The sequence below is a fragment of the Pelobates fuscus genome, chromosome 8, assembly GCF_036172605.1.
Source record: "Pelobates fuscus isolate aPelFus1 chromosome 8, aPelFus1.pri, whole genome shotgun sequence".
In the NCBI taxonomy this organism is placed as follows: Eukaryota; Metazoa; Chordata; class Amphibia; order Anura; family Pelobatidae; genus Pelobates; species Pelobates fuscus.
The window spans coordinates 70,878,367-70,905,156 of NC_086324.1; the positions used below are offsets into that span (position 1 = coordinate 70,878,367).

Sequence of the window (26,790 nt, forward strand, 5' to 3'; positions counted from 1 at the left end):
CTCCTGACGCGGGCCGGGGTGTGTAGTTTGGCAGATTTACGCTTGGCAGGTGCCTTACCCTTGGGTGGTTTGGGTGCATAGTCCTCGCCTTTGTCATGGCGTTTTGTAGGGCGGGATTCATCCTTTGTCTGATAGTCGGACAGTTCGGAGTCCGACTCGTGACGTGGACGTCTGCGGGTTTTAGGTACGTCAGGAGCCGAAGCTCGGGCCTTGGAGAGTGCCTTTTCCACAGAGGCAGCGACAGCTGCGTTAATCATGGCCTGGAAGTCCACAGGGACGTTCTGGGAATCTTCCATGATAAGGGTAGGCTGGTATGTCACTGAAAGGCACAGTAATAAACGGGCACCCAGGTCTTGAGAGCAGGCGTAGGGTCAGTTTTAATAGTATGGGAACAGAGCCCAGTATAAACCCCAGCAGGGTATAGTAGTGACCTTTTAAAACTGGGGCTCACCCAGTTAGAGAGAACTGCAACAGCTAGTCTCCCAATAAGCAGCGTATTTATAGTAGGGGGCTCACCCCGGTTGCACAGGGTTGGGACCCTTAAGTGCAGGTCACAATAATAAACAGGCAGCAGCACTGACCTGACTGACCCAGCCACAGGATAGAGCTTGATAGGAGTAGCAGTCTGTTTGAAGCAGATGGAAAGCTGAGCAGGTAATCCTAGACAGGCACAGGGGTGCCAGACACAAAGGAGGTGAAAAACCAGCAATGTAGGGGTAACAGCAAGTTAGTACAGTAACACTGAGTCCCCAATGAGATGCACGAGGTAAAATTAAGATGGCCGCGAAATCCAGGCTAGGAGGGCAGTGGGGGGACCTGGGGAAACCGAGGGGAAGCCAAGGGGGGGGTCCCAGAAAGACTAGAGGGGCAGGAAAGAAGGGTGGAAACCCACAGAGAGCCCCTAGTCCCACAGCCCAGAACAAAATACAGGTAAAAAGAAAGCAATAATAATAATAATAAAAGCAAATAATGATAATAGTAGAATAATATCAAGATTAATGTACAATAAGTAAATAAAGCTTCAGGGGAGCAAAAAGTCTGACCTGTCTGCGATGGAGCAGTAAAGAAAGAGGAAGTTGTGCAGGCAGCATGACCCTTATATACTATGCTGCTCAGTGATTTACTTGTTACTCTTTACGTTTTTTCTTTACTGCTGTGGAGTTTAGTAAAGAGAGTTAATGCAAAATAGGAAGCCTCCTGTCATGTTATAAAATTACTACTAGCAACATTGGATGCATTATGCATATTTCCCAGTAATCTGCTTTTCCATCCACAGGTATCACATGATCAGAAACACTTGACATTGAGATGACACTTCTTAGTTAGATTGCCCAGTACAATAGCTCCCGGTTCTAGCTGAGTAATACTTTCTTCTTCAATAGTACAGACAGTTTGGAATATAAAGGAACAGAGGCGTAACAAGAAACCATGGGGGCCCCGGTGTAAAAATAGCCCTGGGACCCCCCCATATGTCTACCTATGGTCACTGCTGTGACCCTTGCAGTTGCGGTAGTTCCGCCACTGTAAAGGAAATATTAAATTGTTACAGACAGAGTTAACTGTTTAAAGGGGAACTGTCACAGTTTGTGGACTTTGCAGAATTTGCAAAGTCTCCCGACGGTGACATCACCACTGGGGGTCCGGTGTCTGGGGGAAAGGTAAAGGCGAGATTTACTTACCTAGACATGTTCCCAGGGCCGGATTAAGAGCCCAGTGGGTCTGGTGCTGATAATTATGATGGACCTAATTACAAAATCTTATTGACCAAAAACACTAAAACAGTCCTACCTCCGTCATGTATCTGATGGAGATGGTGATGGAGGGAAACTCATAGGATGCAACTATGAGAAAACACTACCCTATGCTAATCGCACGCTTTCATCTTTCAAGTAAACCCATACCCCCTATCAGCAGTATCCAGTAAAGCAGGAAGTCTATGGAAGCGGTAAAAGGGTGGGCCACTGACACAAATCACATAACCAGAACGTTCGAAAGGGTGAACATACACAAAAAGGGGGCATGTCTGTGTCCCCACGTCTCCCAGCCCCTTAGTGTCTGTGTCCCCATGTGTCATGACATGAAGGGGTGCTGCCCTGCAACAGCACTGTCCCTTTAAGTGTGGGAACCAACTTAGCAGAGAAATAATTCTAGGACACGATAAATGGAGTAATAAAGAAAATGTATTAAGGCAAACCAAAAGGATATAGATATATATAATATATACAAAACAAAATATGACAATGCCACAAATATATAAATATATACAATAACCCAATATATACAATAGAGCAGGCAGAGTCCACGATAGTCCTAGGCAAAGGTAAAGGCTTAGTCAGGTTAGTACAGCCACCAAGTACAAAATGAACATCAAGGGGCAAAGTCCTAAGCAGGTCACACAGAAATAATGCAGCAAGGTCAGAATCACTGGAGAAGGAGTCTAGACAGGAACACTGCAGGCGAACACTGGAACAGGAGGCACAGGACACAGGACCATAAGGACATCGGAACACCAGATCAGGAAACACAAGATACTCAGGATACTCAGGAAACAAGACACAGGAGACAGGAGCCAGAATCACGGGAGCCAGGAAACAGCAGGTACAGGGTCAAGGATAGAGGATAATGATCTGACAGGGAGTGAGGGGAGAAACCAGAATATATAGGTGCTAAACAAGGGCCAGGTGTAGTGCCTAACGAAAGGAAAGGAGAACAGTGCCAAACAGAAAGAGTGGTGAGTGCGAGTACTGCACGAGGGCATGTCGACTAAGGAGTGTCGTGACAGTACCCCCCCCTTAAGGAGTGACTCCCGGCGCTCCAAAACCCTAAGATCCCCCACGGGTGACAGAAGAAAATCAGGGCCACCCAACCAGTAGAGGAAAACAAGGAGGAGGCCTAGGAGGAATGAGAGGTGGACAATCCCATGGGAGAAACCAACGAGGCAGAATAGAAACATACAAAAGCAAGGACTGTAGAGTAACATTTAGCAATAGAAGGGCAGACACAGAAACAGAAGGTAAAGGCACATAAGATAAGAAACACTCCATACCAGTGACCGACAAATGTGTTAACCCACTAGATCTGGGACTATTGCTAGTAACAGGTTCATCACTCAGAAGTCCTGGGTCTGACTTGGTTTCTGGCTTGTGGGATCCTCGGAACAAAGACTGCGATGCAACTTCAGTCGAAGGGAGAACAGTCTCTGCGTAATCTTGGGTAGGTACCACTGGAACCAAACAAGGAGAATCCCCTAAATTAATAGGTACAGGATCAATAACATTCTGCGAGCCTTCCTCCACAGACCGCAGATATGCATCAAGGAATGGTTCCCCAAATTTCTCCGAGCACGGGGCTAACCGAAGCAGAGACGACTCTCTCTCAAATTGACATTTTTCTGTAGCGGCTAGAGATACCTGGTTAATGAAATCATTCTCTTCTTCCCTTGTGAACTCAGCTTGAGGTAGTTCTTTATTTGTCGTAGATAGACTTTCAACTGAAGGCAAGTCTTCATTTAATACTTGCTGGAGTTTAGGTGGAGTGATAGACATCATGGTTACTGAAATGTCATAGAAGGAGCTTCCTTCATCATGGGAACAGGTACCTCCTTGTTCGGTTTCACTCCCTTCCTTTGGCGTTTGGTTAAGCGGCTGATTAGAATAATCTTCGGCGCTTGGTTCAGGTACAAGCTTGGTAGTTGGGGTTTCCTCTTGCAGCAGAGAAATTGTTCTACCAGAGCATGTAACTCGAAGAACTGTAGAGTCTTCTTCAGGCTGTGGGTTTAGAACAAGCCTGGTCTCATTTAGATTCTTCTCTTGGGCTTGATCCATCACGGGTTTGTCACGTTGCACCCAGTCTGAGTCTTTGTCTTCTATTTGAAGATAACTGTCTTTTTTACTTGGCGACAACTCATTTTCCACAGTTGCGGTTGTGAGAGGGGTGCCAATCTTCAAACCCCCAGAGGTAGAAGGGTTAAAATTGGAATCATCAAGCCTCCCCACATCAACGTCATGAGCTGCCTTTGGCACAATAGCCTCTTCTTCTACTGGTTGTTCTGAAGTTTTCACCTTTGGTTCTTCAGCCTTCTCAGCCAGTGTCTTGAAAGAAGTAGGTCGTTTACCACGTCTCCTACGTGGTGACTTTTTGACAGGAGATTCACCTTCAACGAGATTGGTCCCCAATTTCAATGGTCCAACCTTGTCGTCACTTGCATCACCCGGAGCACATTTTATAGGTGACTCTTCTAGTTCGGATGCATTGTCCTTTGTGGGACAGGCCTTCAGATCAGATCCCGTTACCTGGTTCAGGTCACTGGTGGTCTCCTCAATTGGCACGGTGAGGTAGGAATTCGTATCTCTAGTTGCAGACTCAGGGGAGTCTGTTTCTGCTTCGTGGTTGGGCAGAGTTTGCTTGAGACTTTCTCTGACCAGACATGTACCCTCTTGAACGGTGTTGAGATCGTTCATCTTGGTAGCCGGTAGCTTCACCTTGGGAATAGGCGAGTGGATCTTGCAGAAAAGAGAGGGTAATATATGGGTACTATGTGTCTCTGGTACTGAGACAACATTAGGAAACTGCGTACTGGTACTACCTTCCCATTCAGACTGCTCGTCCTCTAAAGCTGCTATGCAACGAGCACCCAGTTCATCAAAGACTTGGTCCATGAGGGGATCGCCAGTGCTGTATAACCCCTCAACATCTTCGTCTTTTGTTTGGGCAGGAAGGCATTCAGCTTTAATTTCCAGAGGGACTTTGGTTTTGCAGTCGGGAGGACCAACAAGCCATTTTCCCAAGTCAGAGTCAGGAGGATTAGTTATGCTATGTACATCAGAAAAGGGAATACCATCATTATTATCAGGCATAAAGACAGTCATTCTTTCTTGTACAAGATCAATAATAAATTGCACTTCAGGTAACAAGGCAACAAGATTATTGTGCATTACTCTCACTTGTCTCTGCAAATATGATAAAGATTTTTTATGTGATATCTCTTTAAGAGACATACTGATAAGTGTATACACCCTACTTATCACAGGAGGCTCTCTCAACCATATTTCGCAATTAGGTAACTGAAAAAGCAATGAATCACATGTTTTTGTGAAAAGTTTGAAGTTCATAGATAAATCCACATAATACAGATTTCTGGATTTGACAGGAGACATCTATAATAGATAAGCATAAATTAGAGGCCTTTCCAATCTGCCGCTGAATTTTTCCTAACTGATTACAACAAGTCTCAATGAGAGCACAATCTTGCTGTGAATCAGCGTGAATACCAACAAGGTTCTTCATTGTGATCCTAGACATTATACTCTGCCGGTTCCAAGTGGTCAGATCATTCTGTCATGACATGAAGGGGTGCTGCCCTGCAACAGCACTGTCCCTTTAAGTGTGGGAACCAACTTAGCAGAGAAATAATTCTAGGACACGATAAATGGAGTAATAAAGAAAATGTATTAAGGCAAACCAAAAGGATATAGATATATATAATATATACAAAACAAAATATGACAATGCCACAAATATATAAATATATACAATAACCCAATATATACAATAGAGCAGGCAGAGTCCACGATAGTCCTAGGCAAAGGCTTAGTCAGGTTAGTACAGCCACCAAGTACAAAATGAACATCAAGGGGCAAAGTCCTAAGCAGGTCACACAGAAATAATGCAGCAAGGTCAGAATCACTGGAGAAGGAGTCTAGACAGGAACACTGCAGGCGAACACTGGAACAGGAGGCACAGGACACAGGACCATAAGGACATCAGAACACCAGATCAGGAAACACAAGATACTCAGGATACTCAGGAAACAAGACACAGGAGACAGGAGCCAGAATCACGGGAGCCAGGAAACAGCAGGTACAGGGTCAAAGATAGAGGATAATGATCTGACAGGGAGTGAGGGGAGAAACCAGAATATATAGGTGCTAAACAAGGGCCAGGTGTAGTGCCTAACGAAAGGAAAGGAGAACAGTGCCAAACAGAAAGAGTGGTGAGTGCGAGTACTGCACGAGGGCATGTCGACTAAGGAGTGTCGTGACACCATGTCTCCCAGTGTCCCCATGTCACTAGGACACTGGGAGACATGGGGACACAGATACTAGGGAACACTGGGAGACCTGGGGACACAGACTCATGGGGACACTGGGAAACAGACACGAGGGGACACTGGGAGACATGGGGCACTGAGACAGTGTGATATATACGGGACACTGGAGACTTGATAAAGACCTGGGTACAGGTCAAAATGTTGCGGTGTCCAATACACATGCTTAACCCCTTAAGGACCAAACTTCTGGAATAAAAGGGGGATCATGACATGTCAGACATGTCATGTGTCCTTAAGGGGTTAAAGCTATCACAGTGAGTGCCTGAGATTTTTTTATTTTATACTAGACACTACGGTCACAGAGACACTATGGGCACTGATAGACATGGGGCACTGAGAGACATGGAGCACTGAGACACTCTGATACATAGGGGAAACTGATACATAGGGGACACTGATACATAGGGGACATTGGAGACTTGATAAAGACCTGGGCACAGGTCGAAACGTTGCGGTGTCCAATAAACCTGCCTAAATCTATCACAGTGAGTGCCTCAGATTTTTTCTTTTATACTAGGGGACACTAAGACATTAGGAGCCATTGGGAGACTAGGGGACTTTGGGAGACTAGGAAACACTGAGACACTAGGGACACTGGCACAGTACAGACACTGAAAGACATCAGGGACACATGGGGATACTGAGATACTAGGGACACTGGCTGGGAGACATGGGGAGTGCCCCATGTCTCCTAGGTCTCAAAGTCGCCCAGTGTCCCAATGTCTCCCTGTGTCCCCCAGTGTCTCCATGTCTCTCAGTGTCCCCTAGTGTCTCAGTGTCCCCATGTCGCCCAGTGTCCCCTAGTGTTTGTATCCTCATGTCTCCCAGTGTCCCTTAGAGTCTGTGTCCCCATGTCTCCCAGTGTCCCGATGTCATGAAAGACATGGGAACACATGGGAACACTGGGAGACATGGGACAACTGAGACACTAAGGACAGTGGCTGGGAGACATGGGGACACACACTAGGGGCCACTGGGAGACATGGGGCCACTGTGTCCCTAGTGTCTCAGGGTCCCCATGTTCCCCAGTGTCCCAATGTCTCAGCGTCCCCATGTCTCGGAGCTGCTGTCTGGACTCTCTGTGCAGAGCTGCTCCCTCGCGGATCAGTGAATAGAGAGAGGCAGTGAGGGAGATACCGTAACTTCTTATCACTGCCTCTCTCCACACAATCAGTGACCCCTACTGTCCAGCACCGGTATTGCAGAATAATCTCTGTTTATACCGAGACAGACATTTGTATTGTCGGTATTACTGCAATACCGGCACTGGCTAGGCAGCCTCAAATACCTGAGAAATACTTCTGAGAAATACCTGGCAACCCTAAGAAATACATGAGAAATATCTGGCAACCCTTAGAGTAGTGTGTAAAAAAAAAAATGTAAAAAAAAAAAAAAAAAAGTATAATTTTTTTTTTTTTTTTTAAATCAATGGGCCTATTCCATGGGCCTGGGCCTGGAGCTGCAGCTCCATCAGCCCCTATGTTAATCCGGCCCTGCATGTTCCTCATGGGCACAGCCATCTTGATCCGATGGGTCCTCTTTGGAGCTGACGTCACTGCTGTTCTCTCACTAGTAGTTTGATTTTGCTGGGATTTAGCTCTAACTTTAACACCAAGCCCCCTTTTAATGTGACCAAAACCAAATTAGTACTTTACTACATTCATCCTGAATATAAAAATCAAAGTTGTGTTTGTCGTTTACACAAACATAATAAATTGTATAACATAGAAATAGTATGCTGTCAAACCATGTAGAACATCTGAGATTGGATCTAGATATACTCATTCACATAGGCCTTGATGTAATATTGTTGGATAATCTTTTTAAATGACTTAATATTTTTGGATAAACTTTTAAAATGATTTATTGAATTCTTTGCCTGAATAGGTGGTTTTGTCAGAGTCTATACAGATGTTTAAACTGCAATTGGATAAATACTTGCAAAAACATAACATACAGGGATATAATTTATAATTAGTGGGGTAACATCTGACTGCTATTTTGGGGTCAAGAAGGAGTTTTTTCCTGGTTTGTTGCAAAATTGGAAGCGCTTCAGACTGGGTTTTTTTTTGCCTTCTTTTGAATCAACAGCAAAAACGTATGTGAGGAAGGCTGAACTTGATGGACGCAAGTCTCTTTTCAGCTATGTAACTATGTAACCATGTAACTATGATTTTTTTTCTCAAAATCTTAAAACTTAAAAAATATATTAAGTATAAAAAAAAATCAAAATAATATAAAATTTAAATATTTTTCACAATATTAAATCACTTTGACAGTTACCGTAATCCAAAAATATCAAATAATTTGAAAAGCTTATGCAGCAATATTAAATTGAGACTATAATTGCATAAACAGTGATTTACAAGATGGGTAGAGATTGAAATTTGTTGGAGCTGGGTAAATGATTTCTTCCCGGATTTCAGAGAAAGCTTGTGTAAGTGTGGCTACTCCAAGGATCAACATATAGAAGACACTCAAAACAACACAAATGACAAGTGGAACTACAAGAAACACACAAAGGAACTGCCCACAGATGCCTATGGGGATCTTCAGTTTAAAACGTTTGACAGGAGAGGGAAGGTGAGAGCTAACGAGAAGGGGCGATACTTGTTATTATAGATTGAGTCTGATAATAATGCAATTGCCGGGAAATGATGAGGCAATGGCAAATTTTAGGTCCAAATAGCAAAGTTAGAAAATAGGTACATTTCCATATTCAGCTATTTTGGTATAAAGTTAGCAATATCTACTTGAATGAGTATTAAATCCACTCTTATTCTATGCAGATAACAGCATCAAAATATGGACCAATACTATCCATATAGTGAACAAAATTGCTACTTTCCAGTGTGTGGAACAGGTGAGCTTTGGAGCTGGTGACCTTGGTATACTGCCCTCTGCAGCCTGGCACACTAGTTTCCTTATCCCTAAAAGGTTGTCCCAGCCCCTACATGCAATTATACAAATCTATGTGAAACAAATATCAGTCACAGCAGCAAAATACAACTCGCTACCCACGGTACAACTGACACCAATGCCTCAAAATTGTATACAAGATCTGAAATGAAAGAGACACTTTTGTCACCAAAACAACTTTAGCTTAATGAAGCAGTTTTGGTGTATAGATCATGCCCCTGTAGTTTCACTGCTCAAGTCTCTGCTATTTAGGAGGTAAATTGCTTTGTTTATGCAGCCCTAGCCACACCTCCCTGTATGTAACTTACACAGCCTTCCAAAATACTTCCTGTAAAGAGACATCTAATGTTCCTTCCTTTATTGCAAATTCTGTTTAATTTAGAATTTCTTATCACCTGCTCTGTTAATAGCTTGTTGGACTCTGCAGGAGCCTCCTGTATGTAATGAAAGTACAATTTACAGAGCAGGAGATAAAAACTTTTAAAGTAAGTAATATCTCATTGAAAATTAAACCATTTTTTTTTCATGCAGGCTGTGCCAGTCACAGCCAGCGGAAGTATGGCTAGCGCTGCATAAGCAGAAACAAAAGTGATTTGACTCCTAAATGGCAGAGAATTGAGTGGTGAAACTTCAGAGTCATGATCTATACACAAAATCTGCTTCATTAAGCTAACTTAGTTTTGGTAACTATAGTATCCCTTTAAGTACTTTGCTACAGAACAAAAAATATCAGCATTTGTTGCATGTGATTTGGCAGCTGACAATAGTTAAAGATATGCATAGTTTGTGAGTTTGCCATAAGAAACAGTTTCCACTATGGAGAAAGGACAAGGGGGACAGAAAAGAAGAGCATTGTATTAAAATAGGATACAATTTATTGAAGAGTATACGAAGACAAGAGGGGGGCCTCAAGGTGGAGATACTTTCCTGCCATATATGTTCATCTTGTGTGTTTATTTATTTGGTATGTTATATTTCATATTAACACTGTCCTTTCCAACATTTACAGTATATCCGTTTGTCCAGAGACACAGCTCCTGAGACATTGTATGAATTGATGACCAAATACTGGCAGCTTAAGACCCCAAATCTCATCATTTCTATCACTGGAGGAGCCAAAAATTTCTCTCTCAAACCACAAATGCGCAAAATCTTCAGACGACTCATTTACATCGCCCAGTCTAAAGGTGCTTGGGGGAGGGCTTATCTGTATTTTTTTCGGTGACTGAAAAAAAAAATTAAGTGTTAGCCGTACGCTAAGGTATTCCCTGTGTGAACTGGGGGACACATGAGATCCTTATAATCTGTGTCTGTTATGCGTAGACTTTTTTTTGTGCAAGCATATCTGCATGGAGGAGGCTGTGTTAATTTATAATGAATACTTTGAGAAGGAAGAGAATAAAATATAAATCAGTGGTATCAACTTGTGTGCCACAAGCTACCTCAAAACATGGCAAAATTAATTAATATTTTTATTAGTGAAGGTCGATGGTAAGGTATGTCTTTTTACTGATGATACTAAGATATGTAATGAGATTGATGTTCCAGGAGGGATAAGCCAAATGGCAAATGATTTAGGTAAACTAGAAAAATGGTCAGAGCTGAGGCAACTGACATTTAATGTGGATAAGTGCAAGATAATGCATCTTGGATGTAAAAACCCATGGGCAGAGTACAGAATATTTGATAGAGTCCTAACCTCAACATCTGAGGAAATGGATTTAGGGGTGATTATTTCTGATGACTTAACCCCTTAAGGACACATGACGTGTCTGACATGTCATGATTCCCTTTTATTTCAGAAGTTTGGTCCTTAAGGGGTTAAAGGTAGGCAGACAATGTAATAGAGCGGCAGGAAATGCTAGCAGAATGATTGGTTGTATAGGGAGCAGTATTAGCAGTAGAAAGAGGGAAGTGCTCATGCCATTGTACAGAGCACTGGTGAGACCTCACTTGGAGTATTGTACGCAGTACTGGAGACTGTATCTCCAGAAGGATATTGATACTTTAGAGAGAGTTCAGAGAAGGGCTACTAAACTGGTTCATGGATTGCAGGATAAAACTTACCAGGAAAGGTTAAAGGATCTTAACATGTATAGCTTGGAGGAAAGACGAGACGGGGGGATATGATAGAAACATTTAAATACATAAAGGGAATCAATACAGTAATTGTCGATTATTGACATTAGTGACTTGCTCTTCCAGCTTGCACCCACTGTGCAGGGACTTTAAATAGCATTCTTGCTGTTCTCTAGACCCACTTAAAGTGCTTTCATCTACATTTTCTCATGGGTTGCAACTCTACCAAAATGGGCCTGGAGGATAGCTATTCATATTCCGGGATGCATTTCTTGCAGAGTATTTTATTGCTTCTGGAAATAAGTTTTTTCACTGTATTTAAGAGGACAAAACTATTTTATTAAATTTTTCTGTATGTGTACAACAAATGGAAACAATTTATAGAGAATATATTTGACAAATTGGAGGTGCAAATTTTAGTGAGATATATGCTCCATTCTGGTGGCCCTGTATAAAGATTATTACTATTATTATTAATAGTATCATCATTTATATTGCTCCAATGTATTCCACATTAATTTACAATAATAAAGTGGTAATATGTAACTGCAAAGTAATTGACAAATGAAATAAACGTGGACAGATACAAGAGATGAATACGGTCCTGTGAAAATGAGATCACTTAAAGGGACACTATAGTCACCTGAACAACTTTAGTTTAATGAAGCAGTTTTGGTGTATAGAACATACCCCTGCCGCCTCACTGCTCAATCCTCTGCCATTTAGGAGTTAAATCCCTTTGTTTATGAACCCTAGTCACACCTCCCTGCATGTGACTTGCACAGCCTTCCATAAACACTTCCTGTAAAGAGAGCCCTATTTAGGCTTTCTTTATTGCAAGTTCTGTTTAATTAATATTTTCTTATCCCCTGCTATGTTAATAGCTTGCTAGACCCCGCAAGAGCCTCTGTATGTGATTAAAGTTCAATTTAGAGATTGAGATACAATTATTTAAGGTAAATCACATCTGTTTGAAAGTGAAACCAGTTTTTTTTTCATGCAGGTTCTGTCAATCATAGAAAGGGGAGGTGTGGCTAGGGCTGCATAAACAGAAACAAAGTGATTTAACTCCTAAATGACAGTGAATTGAGCAGTGAAATTGCAGGGGAATGATCTATACACTAAAACTGCTTTATTTAGCTAAAGTAATTTAGGTGACTATAGTGTTCCTTTAAGAAAATGTTGAAAAGGTCAAGGGATGGAGTAAAGACAAGAGGAAAAACAATGTGTTAGAAGGAGTGGTTAATAGGTATAACAATACCTATGTCTAATCAAGCTTGTAAACGTAATGTGTGTGGAGGAACCGTACCGTGGAAATTGAGGGAGTAAAGCTTTGTCTGGGGTTTGACTGTTGCAATGAGAGAAATAGATGATAAGCTAGTTTAAGGAACATCGTAATGGAACAGGGCATGGGACAGCTTTCCATAGGAATGGTGCAGCTGCTGAAAAATCCTGTAGTTGAGGATTAGTAACCAAACAAATAACAGGAGAAGACACTTCCAGGGCATATTTATTGATAAAGGGTGCATTTATAAATTAAATAGGAAATGTTGATAGCTTTGAATGTTAATGTCAGAAGTTTGAATTGGATTTTGAAGTGTTCAAGCGCCAATGTAAGGATGGGAAGAGGGATGCAGTTCGAGTGGTGCGGTGGGGCAGATGATAAGCGTGGTGATAGCATTCAGAACAGATTGCGAAGGAGCATGTTGGTATTGGGAAGGCCAATAAGGAGTGAGTTGCAATAGTTAAAGTGTAGCTTGAGCAGAATCTCACAATTATATATGAATATTGGCAATATGGTAACTTCAAACACTGGTTTCATTGGAGGGTTGAGGTTAGGATATACTTTTGCCCTCTCTAGATAATTGTGATATTTCCTTTTCCAGAGGATAAGATAAGAAGATAACAATTGTATTTAATGTAATTTCCAGCTGAGAGGCAGCACCTTGGCGGCTTTGGTTGCTAGTAAACTGCTGAAGAATTTGGCCAAAGTAAACACAGATATGAATCAAGCTGACGAGTATGAGGAAATAGCAAATGAGTATGAAACTAGAGCTGTGGGTAAGATCTGTTCCATTGTGTGAATACATAATTACATTTTAAATAAAGTTATTAAAATGATTCTCATCTAGGTAGAAAATGTGTAATTGTTCTGTAAATCTCTCGGTTTACATTTTCATAAGCTGAGCCAGCACACATCTTAGTGACTCTATACTGTCTACTCCACGAGTTAATACGCTTATTGGCACACTCACAGACTTACAGACACACTTACATACTTACAGACTTACAGACACACACTGATAAACATTCAAACAAATGGACAGAAGGAGACATGCACACACAGGCACAGACACAGACACACACATACAGACATGCACCGACACACACACACATACACACACGGACAGGCACACACAAGCAAAGCAAGAGACAACCAGTTACACACAGACCAGATCAAAATTTAACAGCAATGTGCAGAGTAGTATATTATAGAGCTCCACAACTATAAAACACAGAGTAATGTGAACTTTGCATGTCTGTACCACATAATTGCACTGTAATAAGCTCACAACTTCTTTTTTCTAGTCTCTGCTGTCTCCATAAGTGGGATACTAGAGGACAAAGTGGGGTAGTAAACTGTCTTGTGAATGTGTTTGGAGGCGTATTGTGTGATTGTGTATGTCAAGGGGTCTGTTTGCTATGTAGTGTGTTTGTGTGTAAATATACATGTTTTTTGTGTTTGTGGTGTAGTATATGATTCTAGAGGGCTCTACAGAGAGAAAGTGTGTATAGGGGCTGTAGTGTGCGCACTGAATGTAGTGTGTGTAGGGAATGTAGTGTGTGTATATCGGATGTAGTATGTGTAAGAGATGTAATGTGTTGTTGGTGATGCTGTGTGTGTAGGGGATTTAGTGTTTGTGTGTGTGATAGGGTTCTGTTGTGGGATAGGGGTTGCAGGGTATGCATAGAGGAGAGAAATTACATACACGACTTTAATGAAACAATTAAAAATATAATTGTTACCTCTAGTTACCTTGGGGAAGGCAGAGTGGATCCAGTGTATGTAGAGCCTCGGCTCTCACTCCCTCCCAGTTGCAGACATCAAAGAAAAGCTTGTGAGCTCTGGTCTCATAGTGTCAGAGCAATGTAGCTTTAACCTGCGCCAATGCTCTGTACTCACCAGAAACAATACACAATATTGCAGAGAAGGAGTAAGAGCTCAGCAGAGGCTCCATGGACTCTCCTTCCCTCTTGTAATGGGCCAGTGAGGGAGATCAGAAAGCATGGGCACTAAAAGATCACATGTGACAGTCCCTTTTTCTGCAAATGATATGTCTTCCCCTATAATGTGTGTATTGAATAATGTAGGAATGGAGTATCTAGTGATACTGTCTAAATACTGATACATAGCAATATATGGGAAAGACCTTGTGCAATGATGGGTGTTCATTGGTTGAAACTGGTACATCATATTGATCAGTGTTCCAGTTGTACAGTTTTCCCCAACTCATTATAGACCCTTTTAATTCTGGAGAAAGTCTTAAGGAGGTGTTTTATATATATTGGTATATTAGTATTTATTACATTACAATTGAATAATGGGACTCCAAGGTAATTTTATAATTGAAGAATGGTTCACTAAGGCAATACCATTGCATGTTAACCCTGCATTTTGTAGTTGGAACCCTAGTTAATGTCTCTAGACCAGCGTTTCCCAATTGGTGTTCAGCGGAACCCTGGGGTTCCGCGAAAACACAAATAGGGTTCCGCTGTAATTTCACCAAACAAAATGGCTGCCGCAATTTGATCGTTTAACAGGGGCACAGTTATGAGCCCTTTATGAGCACGACCAGGGCCCTGTAGTATCGGCTGGCTGGGAGGAAGTGCTGTCATACTACAGGGAACACAGCTTCACAGAGTTGCTACCACGCAGTAGGGAGGGAGGAGGAGGCTGGAGACGGCAGCCCAGAGAGGGAGCAGCATGCATGGCAGAGGAGAGGCTGGAGTGAGCATGAAACAGCCTCAGCCAACATCACCAGGATTGCGTGTGTGTATGTGCCAGTGTGTGCGTGTGTGTGTGTATATCTGTGTGTGTGTATGTGCCAGTGTATATCAGTGTGTTTTCATGTGCCAATTTGTATATGTGTGTGTCAGTGTGTATATGACAGTGTGTGTATCTGTGTGTTAAGGTGTGTGTATGTCAATGTTTGTGTCTGAGTGTTTGTATGTGCCAGTGTGTGTATCTGTGGGCGCAAGTGTGTGTATGTGTCACTGTGTGTATCTGAGTATTTGTGCATTTGTGTGTCAAGGTGTGTGTATGTGTCACTGTGTGCATCTGAGTGTGTGTATGTGCCAGTATCTGTATCGGAGTGTGTGAATATGTATGTCAAGGTGTGTGTGTGTGTATATGTTTGTATGTGCCATAATGTGTATCTGTGGGTCAAGGTTTGTGTATGTGTCACTGTGTGTATCTGAGTGTGTATGTGACAGAGTGTGTATCTGTGTGTCAAGGTGTGTGTGCATGTGCCAGTGTGTGTATCTTTGTGTGTATATGCCAGTATGTCTGTATCAGTGTTTGTATGTGCCAGTCTGAGTGTGTGTCAGTGTGTGTTTATTTGTGTGTCAAGGTTTGTGTGTATCTGAGCCTGTGTACTTGTGTATGTTAGTGTGTGTGTATTGGTGTGTGCCAGTGTGTATCTGTGTGTTAAGGTCTGTGCATGTGTCAAGGTGTGTATCTTTGAGTCTGTGTGTATATGAATGTGTGTGTATGTGTCAATGTTTTTTCATATGTGACTGTGTTAATTTGTTTGTGTATGTATGTACGTGGCATTATATGTGCATATATCCCAGCAATCAAACATCAACACTCAATAGAGCTTGGTTGCTTCATCTAAGTGTTGCTTCTAAGTGTGTGTGTGGTTGGAGATATTCTGGAGAGTTTTACAGAAGCTTCAACTGTCTAATAGTTGTGCTAAGAGTTCTTTTTTACTGTTACAGGTAAGATTCATCTGTAGGAAAAGGTTACTGACTGCACAAGGTTTGATTTCCTGTTGGTAATTATAAGGCATTTGATTGGATTAGGTAGCTACTTGCTATTGATTGCTATTTAAATTAGCTATTGTTTGCTAATAAGCAGAGGCCTACCCAGGTGTTAAACATTCCTAGTGGGAGGTGATTTTAGGAGTATATAAGGGTAGTTGTCATTAGCTTGGCTAATAGAGCTTGGTTGCTTCATCTAAGTGTTGCTTCTAAGTGTGTGTGTGGTTGGAGATATTCTGGAGAGTTTTACAGAAGCTTCAACTGTCTAATAGTTGTGCTAAGAGTTCTTTTTTACTGTTACAGGTAAGATTCATCTGTAGGAAAAGGTTACTGACTGCACAAGGTTTGATTTCCTGTTGGTAATTATAAGGCATTTGATTGGATTAGGTAGCTACTTGCTATTGATTGCTATTTAAATTAGCTATTGTTTGCTAATAAGCAGAGGCCTACCCAGGTGTTAAACATTCCTAGTGGGAGGTGATTTTAGGAGTATATAAGGGTAGTTGTCATTAGCTTGGCTAATAGAGCTTGGTTGCTTCATCTAAGTGTTGCTTCTAAGTGTGTGTGTGTGGTTGGAGATATTCTGGAGAGTTTTACAGAAGCTTCAACTGTCTAATAGTTGTGCTAAGAGTTCTTTTTTACTGTTACAGGTAAGATTCATCTGTAGGAAAAGGTTACTGACTGCACAAGGTTTGATTTCCTGTTGGTAATTATAAGGCATTTGATTGGATTAGGTAGCTACTTGCTATTGATTGCTATTTAAATTAGCTATTGTTTGCTAATAAGCAGAGGCCTACCCAGGTGTTAAACATTCCTAGTGGGAGGTGATTTTAGGAGTATATAAGGGTAGTTGTCATTAGCTTGGCTAATAGAGCTTGGTTGCTTCATCTAAGTGTTGCTTCTAAGTGTGTGTGTGGTTGGAGATATTCTGGAGAGTTTTACAGAAGCTTCAACTGTCTAATAGTTGTGCTAAGAGTTCTTTTTTACTGTTACAGGTAAGATTCATCTGTAGGAAAAGGTTACTGACTGCACAAGGTTTGATTTCCTGTTGGTAATTATAAGGCATTTGATTGGATTAGGTAGCTACTTGCTATTGATTGCTATTTAAATTAGCTATTGTTTGCTAATAAGCAGAGGCCTACCCAGGTGTTAAACATTCCTAGTGGGAGGTGATTTTAGGAGTATATAAGGGTAGTTGTCATTAGCTTGGCTAATAGAGCTTGGTTGCTTCATCTAAGTGTTGCTTCTAAGTGTGTGTGTGGTTGGAGATATTCTGGAGAGTTTTACAGAAGCTTCAACTGTCTAATAGTTGTGCTAAGAGTTCTTTTTTACTGTTACAGGTAAGATTCATCTGTAGGAAAAGGTTACTGACTGCACAAGGTTTGATTTCCTGTTGGTAATTATAAGGCATTTGATTGGATTAGGTAGCTACTTGCTATTGATTGCTATTTAAATTAGCTATTGTTTGCTAATAAGCAGAGGCCTACCCAGGTGTTAAACATTCCTAGTGGGAGGTGATTTTAGGAGTATATAAGGGTAGTTGTCATTAGCTTGGCTAATAGAGCTTGGTTGCTTCATCTAAGTGTTGCTTCTAAGTGTGTGTGTGGTTGGAGATATTCTGGAGAGAAACAGGAGGTAATCTGAGGTATCCAGGAGGACAAATAAAAAAAAAAAGGTAAAATTTGTTTGATTTAAATTATTCGCCTCATTGGAATGGCAGACTTAGTTCAGTGTAATAGTTGCTTTGCATTTGTTTCACGTTCCACTTTTTGGAAGTTTGGTTGTTGTCTAATCTGTAGACAGTTCTCTATCTTGCGGCAGGAGATTGTATTTTTGAAGTCTGAGATTTGTAAATTATCTGGTAAACAAATTCAGGCTGGAACTGCTGCAAAGCCATTGCCGCAGAGACATACTAGGAATGGCAGATGGATTACTGTAGGATCTGGTAGACTTGGAGTTGTGGATAAAAGGCATATTGCACAGTCTGTTGTTCTACATAATTCATTTTCTGCACTTTCAGAGTGTAGTGGTGTCCTGGAGAGAGGCACTGAGGCTAGTGGTGTTGTGCAGAGAGGCACTGAGGCTAGTGGTGTTGTGCAGAGAGGCACTGAGGCTAGTGGTGTTGTGCAGAGAGGCACTGAGGCTAGTGGTGTTGTGCAGAGAGGCACTGAGGCTAGTGGTGTTGTGCAGAGAGGCACTGAGGCTAGTGGTGTTGTGCAGAGAGGCACTGAGGCTAGTGGTGTTGTGCACAGAGGCACTGAGGCTAGTGGTGTTGTGCACAGAGGCACTGAGGCTAGTGGTGTTGTGCACAGAGGCACTGAGGCTAGTGGTGTTGTGCACAGAGGCACTGAGGCTAGTGGTGTTGTGCACAGAGGCACTGAGGCTAGTGGTGTTGTGCACAGAGGCACTGAGGCTAGTGGTGTTGTGCACAGAGGCACTGAGGCTAGTGGTGTTGTGCACAGAGGCACTGAGGCTAGTGGTGTTGTGCACAGAGGCACTGAGGCTAGTGGTGTTGTGCACAGAGGCACTGAGGCTAGTGGTGTTGTGCACAGAGGCACTGAGGCTAGTGGTGTTGTGCACAGAGGCACTGAGGCTAGTGGTGTTGTGCAGAGAGGCTTGAAGACTATGGTGAGGCCTAATAGAAAGCAGTTGTTGTTGGGGGATTCCATCATAAGAGGTGTGGAGATGGACAATGGTGGTCTTGTGAGGTGTCTTCCCGGAGCTACTGCTCACAGAGACAGGAGACGTATCTGTAATATTGTTAAGCAAGCAAAGCAGGAAGGGGAATTGGATGTACTTGTCCATTTAGGGACAAATGACTTGGCTTGCAATGAGGTTTCAGAGGTTAAGGAAGTTTTTAGTGTTTTTGCCAATGATATACGGCAGGTTGCTTCCACACTGTCATTCTCTGAAGTTCTGCCTGTGCATAACACTCAGAACGACAGGCGGATGCGTATTAGGGACTTTAACTTGTGGCTTGGTGAATGGTGTCGGGAGCAAGGATTTGGCTTTATTGCTCATGGTAGCTCTGTTTGGAATGGAAATAAACTGTACAAAAAAGATGGTTTGCATCTTTCTCAAAAGGGAACAAATGTTCTCAGTGAGCAGTTCAGAGGTTTTGCTAGGATGTTTTTAAACTAGGAGGGGGGGGCAAAAGGGTGATAAAACATCAATCCAATTGTCCCCCAAAACAAGGACAGAAGGTGCCTGTAGCAAGTGTGTTAAAAAATGATAAGCTTAGAGTCATGTCTACAAATGCTCGCAGTTTAGGGAATAAGATACATGAACTTGTGGCAATAATGGCAACTGATAGTGTAGATTTAGTCGCTGTTACCGAGACATGGTATAATGAGAAAAATGACTGGGACATAGCAATACCAGGGTACTCTTTATATAGAAAAGACAGGGAAGGCAAGAAAGGGGGAGGGGTGGCCCTGTATGTAAAGGATAGCATAAAATCTAGCCTAATAAAGGTTAGTGAGGCGAACATAGAGTCCGTTTGGGTTACGTTAGAATTTGGTAATCACACAGTAACTCGTGTAGGTGTGATTTATAGGCCCCCAGGACAAATTGAAGAGTTAGATAATCTACTAGTTGAAGAAATAGCTAAAATGACAATGAAGGGGGAAGTTATCATCATGGGTGACTTTAATCTTCCTGATGTGAATTGGAAAACAAAAATAGCTACTTGTGCCAGGAGCACACATATTCTAAACTCCCTACTGGGATTGTCTCTAAAACAAGTCGTTGAGGAGCCAACTCGTAAAGAGGCCATACTAGATTTAGTGTTAACAAATGGAGATTTGGTATCAGATATTACTGTAGGTGAAAGTTTAGGATCCAGTGATCATCAGTCAGTGTGGTTTAATATAAGAACAGTGACTGAGTCACACCACACAAAAACAAAAGTTTTAGACTTTAGAAAAACAGACTTTTCTAAAATTAGAATATGTGTAAAGGAGTCATTATCAGACTGGAGCAATTTATATGGAGTCCAAAATAAATGGGATTATTTAAAAGTTGCACTACTGAAGGCAACAGAAAATTGCATTAGGCTTGTCAGTAAAAGCAAAAAATTCAAGAAACCACTGTGGTACTCCGCAGATGTGGCCAAAATAGTAAAAAACAAAAAGTTAGCATTTAGTAATTATAAAAAAAACCAGAGTGAGGAAGACAGAATGACCTATAAGATTAGGCAGAAAGAGGCTAAGCAAGTTATAAGAGCTTCCAAATCCCACACAGAAGAGAAAATAGCACAGTCAGTAAAAAAGGGGGACAAAACTTTTTTTAGATACATAAATGAGAAAAGAAAAGTAAAACAAGGATTAGTTAGATTAAAAACAAAAGAAGGAAGGTATGTAGATGAGGATAAAGGTCTAGCTGACTGCCTCAATGAATATTTTTGTTCGGTATTTACAGATGAAAATGAAGGAAAGGGACCTCTGTTAACAAAAAGGATAAATGAGTCATTTATTACACGTGAGTTTACAGAGGAAGAGGTTCTATTTCAACTGTCAAAAGTAAAGACAAATAAGTCAATGGGACCTGATGGAATACACCCAAAGCTATTAAAAGAGCTTAGTGGTGTACTAGCAAAACCATTAACAGATTTATTTAACCAATCATTGAAAACAGGAGTAGTCCCAGAAGATTGGAAGTTAGCGAATGTTGTGCCCATTCACAAGAAAGGTAATAGGGAGGAGTCGGGCAACTATAGGCCAGTAAGCCTTACTTCAGTAGTGGGGAAAGTGATGGAAACCATGTTAAAGGATAGGATTGTTGAACATCTAAAAACACATGGATTTCAAGACCAGAGACAACATGGGTTTACTTCAGGGAGATCATGCCAAACTAATCTTATTGATTTTTTTGATTGGGTAACTAAAATTATAGATCAGGGTGGTGCAGTAGACATTGCTTACTTAGATTTCAGTAAGGCTTTTGACACTGTTGCACATAGAAGGCTTATCAATAAACTACAATCTTTGAGTTTGGATTCGAATATTGTTGAATGGGTAAGGCAGTGGCTGAGTGACAGGCAACAGAGGGTTGTAGTCAATGGAGTATATTCGAAGCTTGGGCTTGTCACCAGTGGGGTACCTCAGGGATCTGTACTTGGACCCATTCTCTTTAATATTTTTATTAGTGATATTGCAGAAGGTCTTGATGGTAAGGTGTGTCTTTTTGCGGATGATACTAAGATATGTAACAGGGTTGATGTTCCAGGAGGGATAAGCCAAATGGAAAATGATTTAGGTAAACTAGAAAAATGGTCAGAGTTGTGGCAACTGACATTTAATGTGGATAAGTGCAAGATAATGCATCTTGGACGTAAAAACCCAAGGGTAGAGTACAAAATATTTGATAGAGTCCTAACCTCAACATCTGAGGAAAGGGATTTAGGGGTGATTATTTCTGATGACTTAAAGGTAGGCAGACAATGTAATAGAGCAGCAGGAAATGCTAGCAGAATGCTTGGTTGTATAGGGCAGTAGAAAGAGGGAAGTGCTCATGCCATTGTACAGAACACTGGTGAGACCTCACTTGGAGTACTGTACACAGTACTGGAGACCATATCTTCAGAAGGATATTGATACCTTAGAGAGAGTTCAAAGAAGGGCTACTAAACTGGTTCATGGATTGCAGGATAAAACTTACCAGGAAAGGTTAAAGGATCTTAACATGTATAACTTGGAGGAAAGACGAGACAGGGGGGATATGATAGAAACATTTAAATACATAAAGGGAATCAACACAGTACAGGAGGAGACTATATTTAAAAGAAGAAAAACTACCACAACAAGAGGACATAGTCTTAAATTAGAGGGACAAAGGTTTAAAAATAATATCAGGAAGTATTACTTTACTGAGAGGGTAGTGGATGCATGGAATAGCCTTCCAGCTGAAGTGGTAGAGGTTAACACAGTAAAGGAGTTTAAGCATGCGTGGGATAGGCATAAGGCTATCCTAACTATAAGATAAGGCCAGGGACTAATGAAAGTATTTAGAAAACTGGGCAGACTAGATGGGCTGAATGGTTCTTATCTGCCGTCACATTCTATGTTTCTATGTTTCTAACACAACATGCAAACACACTCCTGCAAACACAAACATTACATACAAAAACATGAGAGAAATAAATAAATAGTAGCTAATCCAGGAGCCCAAAATAGTGTGGAGGGCTGGTGGATTAGTTCCAAGAGTGCCCACTGTTGGTCTCCCAGAAAAAGGGGAATAAGCCTCAATATTATTTGTAAAAGAAAAGCGTCAGCCTTGGGAAAAGTCCTAGATGGAAGAGCAACAAAATTAATGGAAAGGAGGCCCCACCTTTATAGGTTCTTTACGACTACACAGTAAAGAAAAAGAAAATCAGTTACTTGTGATGTCTACTAGCACCAGGGTCCCACAGCAGAAACACCTTAGATGTAAAAAAATCAGCTGGAGTATTCGAACCACTGTTTAGCGCATCCTTGGCGCATATACAAAAAAAATGGTATAACAGGAGGTAGAAAAATAGGAAAGAGGGTGGAGGGACTATACCCCAGTAACCAAAGCCCAAAAACCTAAAAGAGTCTGTCCCTACAGTACCTCGGCACTGTGGACTAACCACTAGTGCCTACCTGATCCATTCTCCCTGCCTGAAACTGAAATTAAAATAAAGTTAGTGCATACTAAAAAAAAGTGCTACCAAGTGTAGTGAAAGAAACAACAAAAAAGCTTGACGAGCGTTTCGGCGTGTCAGGGAGATGTCAAGATTTAGTTTTACAAACATAAGTTAAGGTTGTGGATGACACAAGATCAGGTTCAAGGGCAGAAGGATAGGCAAAGGGTAAGGGTTTCGAAAGGTTGCTCTCACACACTCATAAAATATTTTTACTTTGTGAGCAACCTTTCTTATTAATTTATAATATAGTTTACTAGGAAGGATACCTTGAGATTTCTCTTGTTTTCAAGTATGTCCTGGGTAAGTTAAGTAATTATAATGTGTTTTCTTTGTGTTTTTGCTTTTTCTGTGTTTTCACTGTAGTCTGTTGTATTTTTGTCTTTTATTCAAGAAATTGAACGTTCTTAGTGCAAACCAACCCACAGAAGTATACTGTTTTTACATATCATAATAAAGATTTACATACAATTTGGTTTAAAGGACCACTATAGTGCCAGGAAAACATACTAATTTTCCTGGCACTATAGTGCCCTGAGGGTGCCCCCACCCTCAGGGACCCCCTCCCGCCCAGCTCTGGGGAGAGGAAAGGGGTTAAAACTTACCTTTCTCCAGCGCCGGGCGGGGAGCTCTCCTCCTTCGATCCTCCTCCTCTCCTCCCATTCGGCTGAATGCGCATGCGCGGCAAGAGCTGCGCGCGCATTCAGCCGGTCTCATAGGAAAGCATTATCAATGCTTTCCTATGGACGCTTGCGTGCTCTCACTGTGATTTTCACAGTGAGAATCACGCAAGTGCCTCTAGCGGCTGTCAGTGAGACAGCCACTAGAGGATTTGAGGGCTGGATTAACCCATTTATAAACATAGCAGTTTCTCTGAAACTGCTATGTTTATAAAAAAAATGGGTTAACCCTAGCTGGACCTGGCACCCAGACCACTTCATTAAGCTGAAGTGGTCTGGGTGCCTATAGTGGTCCTTTAACATATACCCCTTAGAAAAAATGGTTTGTAAAATAATAGAGTTACATAATCTAATTGGATTGTTTTGACAATCCAGGTATGAAACAATATTCATTGCATTGCTGTGCTGATTGGTGCATTGAACTAATATAAATTATCTATGCTTGTTATTGGTCTAGACCTATTCACTGAGTGTTACAGTAACGATGAAGAGTTAGCTGAGATGCTCCTGCTTTATTCTTGCGAGGCCTGGGGTAACAGCAACTGTTTAGAAATGGCAGTCGAAGCAGAGGACCAGCAATTTGTAGCACAGCCAGGAGTGCAGGTAAGAGAACTAATATTATGTCATGATTAGGGCTACCAACAAGAGTTAGTACTACTGACATTTTTTTTTTTTTTAATTTTTATTATTCTTTCTTTCATTATTTTTCTTTCAAAGAGAAGTCTTATTGTGAAGTTGAGAAATCAGAACATTATAAAAACAGCGCATTAGAAATAATTGGATTTAATTATTTGTGTATTATTATTATTTATAAAGCGCCAAACAAGTCCCGTAGCGCTGTACAATGTACATAATAAAATCTCAGCTGAGCAAGGTGTTGGTATGTAAAAGAAAGGTTACCATGTGACTATACTGTCATCCATTTCAGCAATCAAAAATTGGAGTCAAGGTTCAAAATCATCCTCTGGTCTCAAGAATAAATTATATTAATTCAATATCTTGGCCAAAGTACAAGATCAATGCTTATACATCTGATTAAGGCGTATTCTCTCACAAACATATGTAATAGATGAGCAAGTTAAGGATTTGCAGTGGAGTGCAATTTGCCTTTTGGTCCCTGAAGGGACATGAAGAAGATAGAAGGGAATGTCATTTTAGTGTACAGCTTGTCTATTCTCTCGTCCAACATAGCATGTTTGTCTGTTAATGTGTTACAAGTATCAGTTGTCTGTAAGATCTTATTTTCAATATGGGATGCCTTGTCTTTTAAAAAGCACATTTCAGAAGATCAACTATCATTCACCATGTTGTAAAAAAACAAGAAAAAATGATCTAGAGTTAATGAAACACTGGTAGGATAGAGATATACAGCTAAGCAATCCAATTTGTAGTCTCTCTAATCTGGTAAGCAGAAGTGAATTTAAAGAGGAGATGGATGTAGCGCCTTGGAATGTCATTGGGTGTTCATAATATGAAAAGATAAGAGTGGAACAGAAATGCGACTTGATAGTGTAGTATGTTAGGGTCACATAGGAATAGAATAAAGAAATGCACTTAGACTTTTATGGAGCTTAACCCTTTAAGGAGTAAGGACACATGACATGTGTGACATGTCATGATTCCCTTTTATTCCAGAAGTTTGGTCCTTAAGGGGTTAAAGGGACACGATAGTCACCAGAACAACTACAGCTTATTGTATTTATTCTGGTGAGTAGAATCCTTACGTTCAGGCTTTTTGCTGTAAACACTGTCTTTTCAGAGAAAATGCAGTGTTTACATTACAGCCTAGTGATAACTTCACTGGCCACTCCTCAGATGGCTGTTAGAGATCCTTCCTGGGTCATGGCTGCCTAAAATGCATCCAAACATTCAGTATCTGAACTTTCCTCACAGATATACATTGATTCAATTCATCTCTATGAGGAGATGCTGATTGGTCAGGGCTGTGTTTGAATCATGCTGGCTCTGCCCCTGATCTGCCTCATTGTCAGTCTCAGCCAATCCTATAGGGAAGCACTGTGATTGGATCAGGCTACCACTTCTAGGAGCCAGCTAAAAAAGTAAGGAGCCAGGTTTTTCAATGCCAAAAAATAAAATTCTTAAAGGAACACTATAGTCACCAGACCCACTACAGCTTAATGTAGTTGTTCTGAAGTTTATATCTTGTTCCTGAACGCTTTTCAATGTAAGCAATGACTTTTCAGATAAAAGGTATTGTTTACATTGCTGTATGGTCACACCTCTAGTGACAGTCACTCACACGGCCTCTAGAGGTGCTTCCTGGGTCAGTACTTTACACTGTGCAGCACCTACATTAATTTTCCCTATAAGGATGCATTGATTGGCCGAGTGGCATTTTGGCGTGCATGCGCAATAGTCTCCCAATGCTTTCCTATTGGGAAGCATTGGATTGGCTGAGATTGTCAAGATTGATGATCTCAGCCATAAAGGTGGAGCCAGCTGTGGCATCACCAGCACTTTGTGGTAAAAAAAAAGTGTGTAAAATACACCTTTCCCATGTGATTGGAGGGGGACAGGTCACCTAAACATACACACACACTCACTGACAGAGACACACACACACACAAATGCACACTTACTGCCAGACACACACACTCACGACACACATGCACACACTCACTGACAGACATACACACTCACTGACTGGCATGCACACACTCCCCCTCACTGACCGACACACACACACACACTTACTGACCAACACACATGCACACTAACTGACCGACACACACTAACTGACCAACACACTCACTGACCGACACACTCACTGACCGACACACACTCACTGACCAACTGACACACACACACTCACTGACGGACTGACACACGCAAACACTCACTGACCAACTGACACACACACACTCACTGTCCGAGACGCCCACACTCACTGACCGACCAACACACACACACACACACTTATTGACCGACACACACACCTACACACACACACAGACAGATACACAGACACACAGACAGGCAGACACACACTCACAAATAATTTATTTTTAAAATTTTAATTTAAATCTTTCCAGCCTCTCTCCCTTTGGGGGAACTGAAATGGATCAGCTTTCCCAAGGGTCCAGTTGGGCTTGTGTCATCTCCCTGCTCAGCTCCCTCTTACGCACTGTTTAGTGATGCAGGGCCAGAGTGACGTCATAGCCTGGCTCCCGGCATCCCCGCAAGGTGCACGAGGGAGCAGAGCAAGGAGATTACAGCTCCCTCCCTCGACGCCGCATTAAGTCATCTGCACTCCCTCCCTCGGCTGTCCATGAGCGGCC

At 41.6% G+C, this 26,790-nt stretch overlaps 1 pseudogene; it reads left to right on the forward strand.

Moving 5' to 3' along the window:
* Positions 1-752: 752 nt before the first annotated feature.
* LOC134571252 (transient receptor potential cation channel subfamily M member 8-like) overlaps positions 753-26,790 on the forward strand; it is a 42,245-nt pseudogene continuing 16,207 nt past the window's right edge.